Source organism: Myotis lucifugus, unplaced genomic scaffold (assembly GCF_000147115.1).
Source record: "Myotis lucifugus unplaced genomic scaffold, Myoluc2.0 scaffold_134, whole genome shotgun sequence".
In the NCBI taxonomy this organism is placed as follows: domain Eukaryota; kingdom Metazoa; phylum Chordata; class Mammalia; order Chiroptera; family Vespertilionidae; genus Myotis; species Myotis lucifugus.
Window position 1 is genome coordinate 462,072 of NW_005871182.1, and position 14,334 is coordinate 476,405.

Here is a 14,334-nt window from a genome sequence, read left to right on the forward strand (position 1 = left end):
GAATGTGGCCAAGAGGTCAGGGTTCCCTTTCTCCATCCAGCCCCCACTCTCTATCTGGTATGGCACACTGATAGTGCTGGGGTCCCCACTGGCCTCACCACAGCTCACTGCAAGATAGAGGTTCCAAGCTGGGATAAGCAAGTTGAGAAGAGAGGCTACTAATCCTGCCCAGCACTCTCACCATAAAGCTCCAAGAGATATAGGCACTCTTTTATGCTCCCAGCTCCAGGGAAAGGCAATCATAAAAACAAAGGTCTAAAACGTTATCTGCAAAGGAACTGACTTCATTTGAAACAATGTGGAGAAATACAAGCCTCAGGGTGCTTCCAAAATTAATGCTGACTTTGGTAGTAAACAATTGAGAGGAGACTGGTAGATTCATGACAGCAAGAAACTAAACAGTAGGCCAGCTATTTCACCAGAGAGGACCACAAAAAGAGACATTTAAGAAGCTCCATCTGAGTTCAAAAGAAACTTCAAAGACTGAAAAGGGATCCAAATTGAATTGGACCAGACTTGGAGCAATATATGCCTCAGAGCTTTGCCAGAAATAATAGAGCAATCAGCTAGCAATTAGTGTAAGCCAATAGCTGGATATAATGCCAACAAAGAGAAACAGTTTTACAGAGATCAGGGAAAGGGATAGTCAAATAGAGTCCTGTTAAAGCCACTGTCCTTTGTAGGTTGTCATTCCAACATGACTAAGACTATACCCTCTGAAAAGTGACAGATGCTTCACACAGGGGAGACTTCACTAAAGCCAAGTAAGTTCACATCAACACAGATTTATTATAGTAAAAATGCTGAAAGCAAAAGACAAGAACAATTCTTAAAAGCAGCAAGAGAAAAATGACTTGTTACTTACAAAAGTACCCTAGTAAGATTAACAGCTGTATTGTTATCAGAAACAATAAAGTCCAGAAACAGTGGGAAGACATATTCAAAGTACTGATAAAAACACACACCGCTGAACCAAGAACCTCATATCCAGAAAAATTATCTTTCAAAAATAAAGTTTAAGTAAAAACATTTCCAGATAAACAAAAATGAAGAGAATTTGTTGCTAGCAGACCTGCCTTACAAGAAATACTAAAGAAAAATATTCAGACTTAAAGCAAGTAATAACAGACAGTAATTCCATGCACACAAAAACAAAGAACCCTGGTAAAGGTAAATATGTAATTATAAAAGACAGTATAAATGCATACCGTCATCCCTCCTTCTCTTAAATGATTTAAAAAGCAGTTGTATAAAACAATATGTATATAATTGTATTATTGGGCCTGTAACATATAGAGATGTAATATTTTTTATAATAACAGTACAAAAGATGTGAGAGGTGGTGCAACAAAGCTGTAATGGAGTAACAAAATGACACTAGATTGGAACAAATTAAGGGAAATAGTAAATAAGAAGGTTAATATAACTAACACTATGACTATATACTTGCTCTTATTTTTTCTCCCAGCTTTTAAACATTATATAAAATTATAAAAAGTAATATTTGTTAAATCTGTAACATATATAGACATACTATGTATAACAATAACAGCATAAAAAAGGGAAAGAGGAATAGGTCTATATAAGTAAAATTTCTATATCTCAATGAAATTAGATTACTATAAATCTGAAGTAAATTCTGATAAATTAAGATGTATATGGTAAATCTTATAGCAATTATTAAGAAAATAACTCAAAAGAATATAAGAAAAGAATTATCAGATAAAATTGTTACTCTAGAAAATATTCACCAAATAAAAAAAGAAAACAGTATGAGATAAAAAGAACAAAAAAGACATCAGACAAATAGGGAAAAGAAAGTAAATGGAAGACGAAAATCCATGCGTATCAACTGTAACATTAAATGTGAAAGGATTAAACAATCCAATTAAAAGGCAGAGCTGATCAAACAGTAAAAGAAAAATAAGATCCATATACATGTTGTCTACAGGAGACATACTTGAATGTCAAATAATACAACACGCTTAAAGTAAAAAGCTGGAAAAACATATATCATGCAAATAGCCTACAAAAAAAGCTGGAGTGCTATATTAATAGACGAAATAGATATTCAAACAAAAATGTTACTATATATAAAGAGGATTTTTATAATGATGAAAGGCATAAGGATAAATATATAGATTAATTAAATATAATTGAAATCAACCTGAACATTAATGGTCAATTGATTTTTGAGAGGAAGAGGGTACCAAAACAACTGAAAGGGGGGAAAGAATGGTGTTTTCAGAAATAGCCTTTTCAAAAAATGTAGTGGGGACAACTGGATATCCAAAGCAAAGAAATGATATCAGATCCTTTTCTCACAAAGGTTAACTCAAAATGTTCAAAGACTTAAATGTAAGGGCTAAAACTATTAAATTTCTGGAAATGAAGGGAATTCTTTATAACCTCAGATTTAGCAACGAATTAATAGATAATGATGCAAAAAGTATAAGCAACACAAGAAAAAAGTAGAGAAATTGGAATTCATCAAAATTAAAAACTTTTGTATTTCAGAGGATACTATCAGGAAAGTAAAAAGACAATCCACAGACTGGGAGAAAATATTTGCAAATCATGTATCTGATAAGGGACTTGTACTAGAATATATAAAGAACTCTTACAACTCAATAATAAAAAGATTTATAAGCCAATTAAAAATGTGCAAAGGATGTTTTACACCAATGATAAGGAGACTTTTTCTGGCCATATAGTAAATTTTTTAAGTTTAAGGGTCACACAATCTCTTATAACTACTCAACTTTGCCATTTGTAGCATGAAAACAGCTATAGAAAACACATAACAGATAAGCATGGCTGTGTTCCAATCAATTTTATTTATAAAAACAGGTAGCTGTCCTGTGGGCCATAGTTTGCCAACCCCAGCACTAGAGCAACTTCTGAAAAGTAAAACAAAGAGGTAAAACTAATATGTCAATTCTGAAAACAAAATGGAATCTATGGGCATACCCAGATGGCCATAGGTGCCATTGCCTGACATGAAGAGAGCAGTTAATGAGTACTGTTTAAGGAATGAACAAAAAAACAAATGGGGCAGGACATAGATGGGGCAGGACATAGGCCACACATTGTGCAGGATTTTTAATGTCCTCTGATGCATCCTTCCACACAATTGTCCCGACATCCTGTGTTTTGAGGCCCCTGGACGCAGAGCTTTGGGAGGAAAGCGGCCCAGCCAGGGCAGTGACGGTGCACTGTCAGCATTCCTGTCGAATGCAGCTGGGCTGACATGCAAGGTGAAGACAAGGAGGCTCTACTGCAAAGGGAAGGCTTTTTTTTTTTTCCTCTATGACTGGGGGATAAAATGAAGAGTTCTTGGAAACATAATCAACTCTACAAAAGACAGATTTGGAGATGCTAGGCACAAGAGAATCATTCTAAGCTATGAACCAGAAAGGACAACAGTAAGCTAGGGAAAAGTGAAGGAAAATTGATTTAGGTGATTCAATCAAATGATTTTTGATATTTAACACAAAGGGACTTAGGAGATTGAAAGCTCGAACCAAATGAGAAATTTGGGAAGATAACATGCTCTCAGGCTGTATCCCTGAAGAGTCATTATGTGTATTTAAGGCTATGTCTACAAGACACAACACAACAGTGTGAAAGCAGAACCTTCAGGCTAATGGATTAAACAGAATGCGGGAGTCAATCCTCTTGACGCCTGTAACCAACTGCCTCTGAATTTTAGCCGAAAATAAATCCCAAAATAAAAAACACTAAAGTGATTTTTTTTATTCATAATGATTTATTCTAGGCACATGAGGACTGACAAATCAAACCTTTGGTCAAACCTTTCTTTTTGCTCAGGATTCTGTGCAAACTCTCTGCTTGTCCCTTGACTTGTAGCTGACTGACAAATGTGTACCACACCAACCACAAGCAAGAACAGCATGAGAAACTTTGGAGGTGTTCAGGTAGGTGTGTACCCCTGGTAATGGTGGCCAGAAGATTTAGGGTTCTCCAAAGTTCTTACAGCCAATCTTGTGATGGAAGCGGAGTCAACATGTGAATGATGAAACAGTCCCTAAATGTTCCATCAAGCAAATAAGGACTAAGGCCTACTAGGTACTAGGTCAGTGATGGCGAACCTTTTGAGCTCGGCGTGTCAGCATTTTGAAAAACCCTAACTTAACTCTGGTGCCGTGTCACGTATAGAAATTTTTGGATATTTGCAACCATAGTAAAACAAAGACTTATATTTTTGATATTTATTTTATATATTTAAATGCCATTTAACAAAGAAAAATCGACCAAAAAAATGAGTTCGCGTGTCATAAGTTCACCATCACTGTTCTAGGTGCTTTCGGGACCCAAATATAAATCAGATGTGCATTCTGTCTGTAGGAGCTCTCAGGCCAGTAGAGGGAGAATGTTCTGACCCACTCATTAAAGTAGAGGAGGCAGCATTTTAGCTGGCCCTTCTAGGATGGGGCCTGGGGGAAGGACATTCTAGCGGAAAAGGAGATTTAAGGAGACCCCTGAATCCCTGGAGCCTTGGTTGCAGGTTGGCCTCTCTGTGACACACATTTCCTGGAAGACAAATAACTTTAGCTTCCATTATTACTAGGTCAGTGTCCATGCTATCCCTGACTTGTGCCATGGCACTAACTATGGTACAAAATGGCATGTTCCTGTGATTCTCCACTTGAGAATTTGTCTCTAAGCAATGGATCACCCCAGAGTAAATTAGATGTAGTCATTTTTTTACTGACTGCTCTGATCCATTGTGCAGCAATTGATTTGTAAGTGACTCATCCAGACATGCCCTTCAGCCTCTGCCTTCATTTCTCAGTGAAGTGGCGATGAATAAGCACTAGATAATAAGTTCAGAAAACTCAGCTCTAGTCCCAACTCTCCTACTTAACTAGCTATGAGGTTCCTTATCTCTATCAGAAAGAAATAGGTAGTAAGATCCTTCCTAGCTGCACTGTCCATTTTACATAATCTACAAAGAATGTCCTCTTGCAGACCCTTACAGAGAATCCCTAATTATTTCCCAAGTGACCAGGCAATACTTAATCACTGTCACAGGCTGTTATGACAATACTGGATGCATGGTAGGAACCTCAGGATGCCCCCTGTGAGTACTCTTTGATTGGCTAAGTGATTGTTTCTCAGACTCCTGTGGTCTATACAGTGCTTCTTAAACTTTAATGTGCATGTAAGTGACAGAAGGATTTTGTTTAAATACAGATTCTGATTCAGCAGGTCCAGGGTGGAGCTGGAGACTCTGTATTTCTAACAAGCTCCCAGTTAATACTCATGTTGACTACATTTTGAGTAGCAAGGTTCTAGAGAGTTTTTATTAACAGACAAGAGACTGGTATTAGGAAGCTTAATACTATATCTGAGAGAATGCCAAATTTCAACTGACTTGTGTTTTCTCTAAGTGCTTATTCAAAGGCTTTGTTCAAAGCAGGTGATTGGTAAGTACTTGCTCACTGATAGATGAATCTTATTCTTTTGTTAAAGGTTAGAAGAAAATGCATCTCTTTCCTTCTTCATTTCCAAGACAGTATAGCCCAAATGGCCTCTCTACTTGCAATATCGCATCCTATCTGTTGGCAATTCCTATAAAGAATTTCTTAGGCAAAGTTTAATGGAATATTTACAAGGTATTTTAAAACTTCAGAGCTTCTTTGTCCCCAACCTTTCAATAGCTGGAACCAGCCAATGTGCTTTTGTAAAGTATGGAGAAGCAATGGGCATGGAGATGCATGCTTTTGCCTGCAGTTTTATAAGGCATATTTTCCACATCCCTCCATCACTTACACCTGTACAAGATTCCCTAATGTGTTAACCTTGGTTAGAAAGGGAATACATAAAAATTTTAACTGAATATTTTCAAAAACTTCAAATCTCAAACTTATATATTTGTATGACACACTTCAAGTAGGCACATTATCCTTAAAAAAAAGGTGGAGAAACATAATGGACTATGGAAAATGGGATTGGGCTATGATGCAATATTGGGATAGCTTATTCCTTTTCTGAAAGTTGAGAAAGCAAAATCCATCCCAAGACCCCCTCCTACCCCTGTTTTGTCTCCTAGGAATATAACATTTATATTGATTGCTCTGTGATGAAAAATTTGCATGGCTAAAATGGAAACATGGTCATCAATTTAGGCCCTGGCTAGCCATAATGTGTTTCTTACTGAATATAGTGTGCACTACTTGGAAGCAATGCTAGCTGCATCATAAATATTTCAGTGGCCAACATTTGGGACTTGTTTCTTTGACCTGGCTCTAAATCAGTCAATAAGTAATAACAATAGTTTGGTCTTTAGAGTTTGAGGAGTGCTGACAAACCACATGTTTAAAATTCATAAGATAGGCATTTATCAAAATAATACTTCACCCACAAAGAAAGGCATCGATCAGTCCCCAACATGTATAATATCCACTCAAAATTGGAGACTTGTCTTCCAATTCTAATGGACATGCCAGGGTTTATGATTGAGCAATGAGGCAATTGTATCTTTTCCTATTGGGTCATTGGGGAATCCATTTACAAGGGAATAGTCAATTTTGGATCACAGATCATTAGAACTGGAAGGAATAATAGAAAACTTTCAGCCCAAAGCTATCATTTCATAGATAAGAAAACTAAGACCTAGCGAACTGAACTAATTTGCCCACAGTCGCACAACTATTGAAAGCACCCAGATCTCTTGGTTGTTAGGTCCGTACAGTTCAAGAAGGCACCTGCCTTGTATCAAGCAATGCCCTTGGAAGCTCCCAATTTAGTGGGCCATTACCATTTCTACCAATAGATTTGTGTGGCTTTGGCCCACCACACAGTGGAAATGAACTAACCAATTAGAGGAAACAAATAGTCTCTACCACTTGATATTCATTTATTATACAAAATATGTGTTGAGTCTGCTATGTGCCAGACTCAAATGATTAAATCCCGGGGAGTCATTGAACTCTCATACCCAGAACTTCAAAGCTCATTTCTCAACAGAAAGACTCAGGAGTGTTCAGCACCAAACCACTCTGCTGAATCTACTCAAGAGTAACGACTTTATGCAGCTGTCAAAGGTGGCCCCGCCAAGCGCTATAAACAAAGGATAACTGTGCATAACATCAAAGAGTTTTTGAATGGCCTGGCTAGCGTGGGTCAGTGGTTGAGCATGGACCTATGAACCAGGAGGTCATGATTTGATTCCTGGTCAGGGAATATGCCCGGGTTGCTGGCTCGATCTCTGGTGTGGAGCCTGCAGGAGGCAGCTGACCAATGCTTCTCTCTCATAACTGATGTTTCTCCCTCTCCCTCTCCTTTCCTCTCTGAAGTCAATAAAATATATAAAAAGTTTTTTAATAACTAAGTGCAGTGCCAGGTACTTTCATATTCAGAGCTCACCTACTCTGGGCAGTAACTGAGTGGAGTATTGTCCCCTCCCCTTATTTAAAAACAAACAAACATAAGATACCGAAGTTTGGAACAGCTTTAGGACAGCGGTTTTCAACCTGTGGTTCGAGACCCCTTTGGGGGTCGAACGACCCTTTCACAGGGGTCGCCTAAGACCATTGGAAAACACATATATACTTACATATTGTTTTTGTGATTAATCACTATGCTTTAATTATGTTCAATTTGTAACAATGAAAATACATCCTGCATATCAGATATTTACATTATGATTCATAGCAGTAGCAAAATTACAGTTATGAAGTAGCAACAAAAATAATTTTATGGCCGAAGCCGGTTTGGCTCAGTGGATAGAGCGTCGGCCTGCGGACTGAAGGGTCCCAGGTTTGATTCCGGTCAAGGGCATGTACCTGTGTTGCGGGCACATCCCCAGTAGGAGATGTGCAGGAGGCGGCTGATCGATGTTTCTCTCTCATCGATATTTCTAACTCTCTATCTCTCTCCCTTCCTCTCGGTAAAAAAAATCAATAAAATATATTTAAAAAAAAAATAATAATTTTATGGTTGGGGGTCACCACAACATGAGGAACTGTATTAAAGGGTCGTGGCATTAGGAAGGTTGGGAACCACTGCTTTAGGAAGTCAACCCAAGGTCACAGGGGTAATAAAAACGAGCTAAGATTTGAATATAGGTAAAGTTGACTCCAGAGGCTATATAATCTTTGCCCTCTATTTGTCTATTTTATTAAGGGAACTTTGTCAAGAGCAGTCAGCTGGACAGGCCTTGACAACTTTAACCCTTAAAAGTAATGCTATAGACTGAACATTTGTGTCCCCCCCAAATTCATATGTTAAAGCCTAAATTCCCATTGGGAAGACATTGGTAGGTGGGGCCACTGGGGGTGATTAAGACATGAGGATGGAGCTTTCATGAAAGGATTAGGGCCCTGGTCGGCAATCTTTGGCTCTCGAGCCACATGCGGCTCTTTGGCCCCTTGAGTGTGGCTCTTCCACAAAATACCATGTGCAAGCACGCACATACAGTGTGATTGAAACTTCATGGCCATGCGCAGAAGTCGGTATTTTGTGGAAGAGCCACACTCAAGGGGCCAAAGAGCCGCATGTGGCTCATGAGCACAGTTTGTGGAGCCGCAGTTTGCCGACCACTGGATTAGGGGATTTGTAAGGGAATGAAGAGACCAGAGCTTCCTCTCTCCACCATTTGAAAATAGGACAAGAAAGTGGCCATCTGTAAACCAGGAAGTGGGTCCTCATTAGACATCAAAATGCCAGGGTCTTCATATTGGCCTTCTCAGTCTCCAGCACTGTGAGAAAATGTTTGCTGTTTAAGCCACCCAGTCTGAGGTGTCCTTGTTATAGCAGCCTGAGCATATAAAACAAGTACTAAGGTGGGATCCATTTGACCTTTAAGATTCTTTCCTCCTACACATTAACCATTTAATTTGTCACCTGTCTTATATATATATATTTTAAAAAATATTCTGTATAAGACATAGCCTTAATAATGCAAAGATTTGGCTTAGAGTATAGCCAGAGGCCAAAAAGGCACAGAAAGTATTCTAGTAATGCAAGAAAAATGCAGAATCCGTACATTATAAAAAATCAATAAGACTTGAACACCTGAGAAATCTGATAGTCCTTTAAAATTTTTTAAGATAAATGTCAACCAATTTTGCCACATATTCCTGTCTGAGTGAGACATATGACTGATAGAGAGGAGGCAAGGACCCTTCGCTTCCTTCTCACTTTCCAGCATTCACTGCCTATTCCCCAGGGGACCAGTTTCATAACATCATCATCTTTCAAATGATATCTCCAAATCAAACGATCACTTCCAAACTCTTCTCCTACATCATTTTCATTAGCCCCTTTAAATTATTCTGATTCAACTGAAGCTATTAACTGAGATATGGCAGGTATCAAGAGTTCATCTTCTACTGGGTATCATGAGGAGCTCTTTGAGACGAGCTCCTTTCAACAGAGGCTAATTTTGTTGCTATCATATTGATGCTCGCTCATCAGCTGATAACTCTCTATTAGCCCATCAAGTTCAGCTTTTAATGGCCAAACCCTATTTGTGACCGCAATTCAATTTCTATTCTGCACTTGTGGTTCCTTGATACCTTGGAATTCTTATACCTGCTTGATTAGCCACCTGAGGTAAATGGCTTAGTCATTTTAATTTTTATGAAACATCTGTGCACTCTGATTATAGACCAGCCAGAGGAGAAAATGGCTCTGGAATGCTCCTCAAACCATTTAGGAAGCACAGACCACAAGGTCTATGTGACATGGAATTCAGGGAGAACAGGAGAGGTAGTTAGGGCCAAAGCTCTAGCCAATCCCAGGATTTTATTAAACCGATGTCCCTTTAAGGGAATTGATTGGCTTTGGTGTTTTCTAGGCTGACCTTTTGGGCCAATTTTGAAGGGGACTCAGCTCAATCCATTTGAGTTCTTCCTCTAATCCTGGGTTCTTGGTGGATGTGCAAACACACTATAGCCCTACAACAACTTCTTTTCACCTTTAAGTTTCTCATTCCTTCCTCCTCGTTTTTCTCCCTCCCTTCTTCATCTATTTTTGAAGCCCCATGTGTGCCCATTGTTCCATAGAGAAGCTGTTGGTTTGAATGTGTGTAATGTAAAAAGAATTAAAAAGCAGCCCCTGAGATCCAGAAGCTGGCCTGGCACTCATAGCTCAGCCATATTATTCTCCTACAGATATGAATACAGAATACTGAGCTCCGACAAGGTTACTCTGATATCACACAAAAATAAAATAAAAATGAGATAAAGCAAGCTTACTTTTAAGCGTGCGCGCACACACACACATCACTGTGCTGAATACAAAATATCAAACACCCAAGATGAGTTGCTCCTTGTCAATTACTATTACAACTTTATATTCCTTCTAGTTTTCCCTCCCAATAGAGAAGATTTATTGAGTTACCCAATCATATTGCCCCACTTTCTGACAGCATCCAATGTAGAGCAAATGCCTGCTTCCCTAGAGTCCAACCAAAGCCCAAACCCTAGTTCCTTTCTAACTCCCTCTTACTGAGAGATCCCATGGTTCCCATGATGTTTGCTCTTCCACATGGCAAACAGTAATAAATTCAACTTGTTTAACTACAGGTATGTTCCTGGTGGTCCTTCCCTGAGGATACTGATAAGTGGTAAAAATAACTAACCTTTAAACAGCAGTTTATATTTTAAAAAGTTTTCACACCCATTATCTTTTTCAATCTTCATAACAATGAGGAAGACAGGCAGATATTGTTATAATCATTTTCTAGCTTAGAAAATTAAGGCTCAGTATGGTTAAAAGGGTTATGTTAGTTCAAAGATCTATTAAGTATTAGAATTGGGCCTTGAGCCAAGTCTTCTTGCTCCATATGTTACAGGTTGAAAGTCCATGTGCCTGACACTTCGGAAAGCCCAACCTCGAAACATCAGAGTTTAGAGTAAGGGAAGGTTTATTGACTGAGAAGATGTGAACCAAGAAGATGGGAGACCTAATCCTCAAATCCATCTTAAGTAAATACAGAGTTCAGGCTTCTTTTATGTCAAGGGAAGGAGAAATGAGAGGGGTTATTTTGGTAAAACTCAACCCTCAGGCAGAATTCTACTAATGATTAGCGTTAGGCATGACCACACAGGAACTATTAGTCTGAAGGCCCTGAGAACAACACAGGCTTGAACAAGAAGGAATCAGAGAAACCTAGCATTTCACTCTGTTATAATTATTTAGTGTTTTTTTTCTTCCTGTTGGCTGGTCATAGAAGAAGTCCCTCAACTATTTTTTTAGTGCATCTCCAACTGGACATTGCAAGTGAGGAAAGAGTGAAGAAACAAAATGGAGTCACCATAGCCAAGCTAACAACATTCCTTAAATCAGAATGTGCTGATACATGAGGAATAGATTTTAATTTACTTTAGCCTGAAGACTTAAACTTTCAGTTGTGCACCAATGCCTGGAGATTTTTGATAACTCTTTAAAGAAGTTAGGAAAGAATGTTCACATGAAGAACTTAGGAAAAAGTGTCCATGTGTCTCTACCACCTGACATCCATTGTCCCAACCACCAGACATCTAGATGATTATCCATTTCAGACCAACCCAGAGGCTAGAAATGTAAGACTGATCCTTCTCAAGAATGTACTTTTTACTCTCAACTTTTTTCTTTGGAACACTCCAGGCGTTACTTGGTAGTGTTTCTGCTTTGCAAATCTTAAGACCTTTGCATAAAACTGTCATTTAATTCTAGTGAAGCCTCCTGATTCACTTATATTCTGTTGACACAGGTGAGAAGGGGATGAGGTTCAAATATCTTTCAGAAATATCAATTGTAATCAAAGATTTTTTTTGAGGAAACAAGGTAGTTTACTATTTTTCAAAAGAATGAGGTTTAACAATTTTGGAGTTGAAACTAAAAAAAAATTAAAGATAAACAGAGAACAAAAAAATTCATGATTTGCTACAAGTAGCTTAAGTCTACTTTCCCAGATTCAACCCCCTCTCCCCCTGGGAGTCTGTATTTAGGCATACTTAGTTGGAACTTAGAATTCTATCTAATACCCATCTAAATGCCCATTCATCTCTTTTTGGATCAAAGAGCATGAAGCAAACACCTTGAACTGACATTCGAGTTCTCTTGTTGGAGCATTGAGGGGCAACTTGTCCTCAGGGCAATGAGGGTTAATAAAAGTAGGGTACCGTGTTTTCTGGGGCTCCTATTGATTCTGGGGAGGGGAGCTGTGGACTTGTCCTAGACAACAGTTCTTCTCTAGGGTTCCGGGGAACACCCAGCTTTCTGGTGCTTGGCTTTCTCCAGACCAGTCCTCCTTGTGGGACTCAAGTCAGAATCTGCCCCCTCTCTTGCCCAGCTATTGCCACTGAGAGGCATGGGGGAGGGGCGGAGACCCTAAAAGAACTAATCTTGGCTCCAGGCCATGTCAAAGCCCAACATTTATCTAGGGCCATACACTGGTCATATGTGGTACACAGGCCTTCAGGGAATTTGAAATCTGATCATGTGCCCAGGCAAGCTCCTTTTAATAGATCTACTCACATATACACATTTTGAAAAAACACTGTGTCTCTTCTCACATCTAGAATTCATCTCGACCCCAGGGGCTCTAGTACTGAAACAAAATATAGCTACCTTAAAAAGAACAAAGAAAAATTGTCAAGGACTACCTGAGCTGACAAGCTATTGGTATGATAATGTTATTTAAAAATGTACAACATAAAAGTAGTTATAAACCCTTTATGCTTATAGCTCTTGCATGGCTATTAAAACCAAACAAAATAACCCAATAATTATTTACAAGCTAAGTACAAACAAATGTACAAAACCATGCAATTCAAATGAACAGATCAATTCAATGTGATGGAAGGTGTTATTTGCTGAAACAATATCACTGTTCACAGGACAACTAGGGCACAGACTGTTCCTACTCAGGTTCTGTGATGAGTTAAATTCTGTCCTCCAAAGAGTCCTTACTCCTGGTACCTTACATTCACACAAGGTCATTAGGTGGCCCCTAATCCAATATGACTGGTGTTCTTATAAGAATAAAAAGGGAATGACACACAGAGAGAAGGCCATGTATGGCAGAGACAGACATTAGGAGTGATGCAGCTGTAGGCCGAGGACACCAAGGGTCTATAGCCACCACAGAAAGCTCTGAGGGATTGTGGTCCATCTGACACCTTGATTTTTGGCTTCTGGCCTCCAATAATGTGAGAAAATAAGCCATCCACTTTGTGGTACTTTGTTACAGCAGCCCCAGAAAAGGAATGCAGGTATTTTAAGTTGCTATGCCCATCCTACATGTGTGAAGAGTCAATTCTCCCACGAGTTTTTGCTATGCCAGCTGCTGCAAACACTCCTCTTATCAGGGTCCCTTGTGGTCCTTTGGCTGTCAATCCTCACCAGTCTGCCTCGCCTTTTTCATGTGTCATGACAATTATAATACCACGCTTTGATACCAAAGTGATGGAAAACATAGCCCAACTGTAGAGGAGAAAATGTCTTTCTTTTAGATTATCCAAATGGAAACAAATCATTTAAATTACTATAGAGAACTCACAGACCCTTGTGTGTCCATGGACTCTGACTGAGGGGCAGAAACAACTAGATTTTGTCCATTTCTCATTCCCTCTGGCCTCCCCTGGGTCTCTGATTCCTATTTGGCTCTGGGCCTTGGCTGTCAACTCTTGGATCAAGAGCTTCTGGCTTTAATAGTCACTTTGGACTTCTACTCCCCATCACACTTGACCTCAGCTTGGCCTTGCAGTCAGGGTCTGGGCAGGCAGTCTCTAGCATCGTCTATCCAAGCACAGTAAGAGTCAGAGCTTGGCACCCTCAGCCAACAAGAGGGCCCCACACCTGCAAGAGGCCCCTATGAAAAGCATTGGCTTTCCTGTGTACATCATTAAGGAGTTTCAACACACAGTGTGACATTAAAACCATTTAGCAACCAGTCACTTAGAGTCTCTCCAGGGAATCCATAGAATGGGCATTTGCCTGCTGGGCCCACCAAACTGTAAAGGATGCTTCTCAGCAGGGGAGAGCCTGTTTGGCTGGGAGACATGTGAGACATGTGGGAATGGGGTGATACACAGAGGCTGGGGGGGGGGGTGCAGGGGGGATGCACCTGGGAAGTGATGGGCACTTGCAGGGCCTGGAGAAGTGGCTATTTTCCAATGGATCTGGAAATACGCGAATGTTTTAATAACCAGCACAGTTGTAGTGATGTGTACCACCTGAACATCAGCCCTAGTTTAACAACCACAGAAGAGCCAATTATGTGCTTCCAGAAGTGCTTTGGAAGGGACTGGGAACGTCTCAAGACCTTGATTTGGGTATTATGATCGACTGAGACTAAGGAGTAGCAATGCCTTTTTG

At 39.5% G+C, this 14,334-nt stretch overlaps 1 protein-coding gene across 1 annotated transcript in view; it reads right to left on the reverse strand.

The window, feature by feature from the left end:
* The window catches only part of LOC106698078 (ALK tyrosine kinase receptor-like), a 292,777-nt gene that overhangs the window by 80,169 nt on the left and 198,274 nt on the right, over positions 1–14,334 (reverse strand). The gene's annotated exons all lie outside the window — the stretch shown is intronic.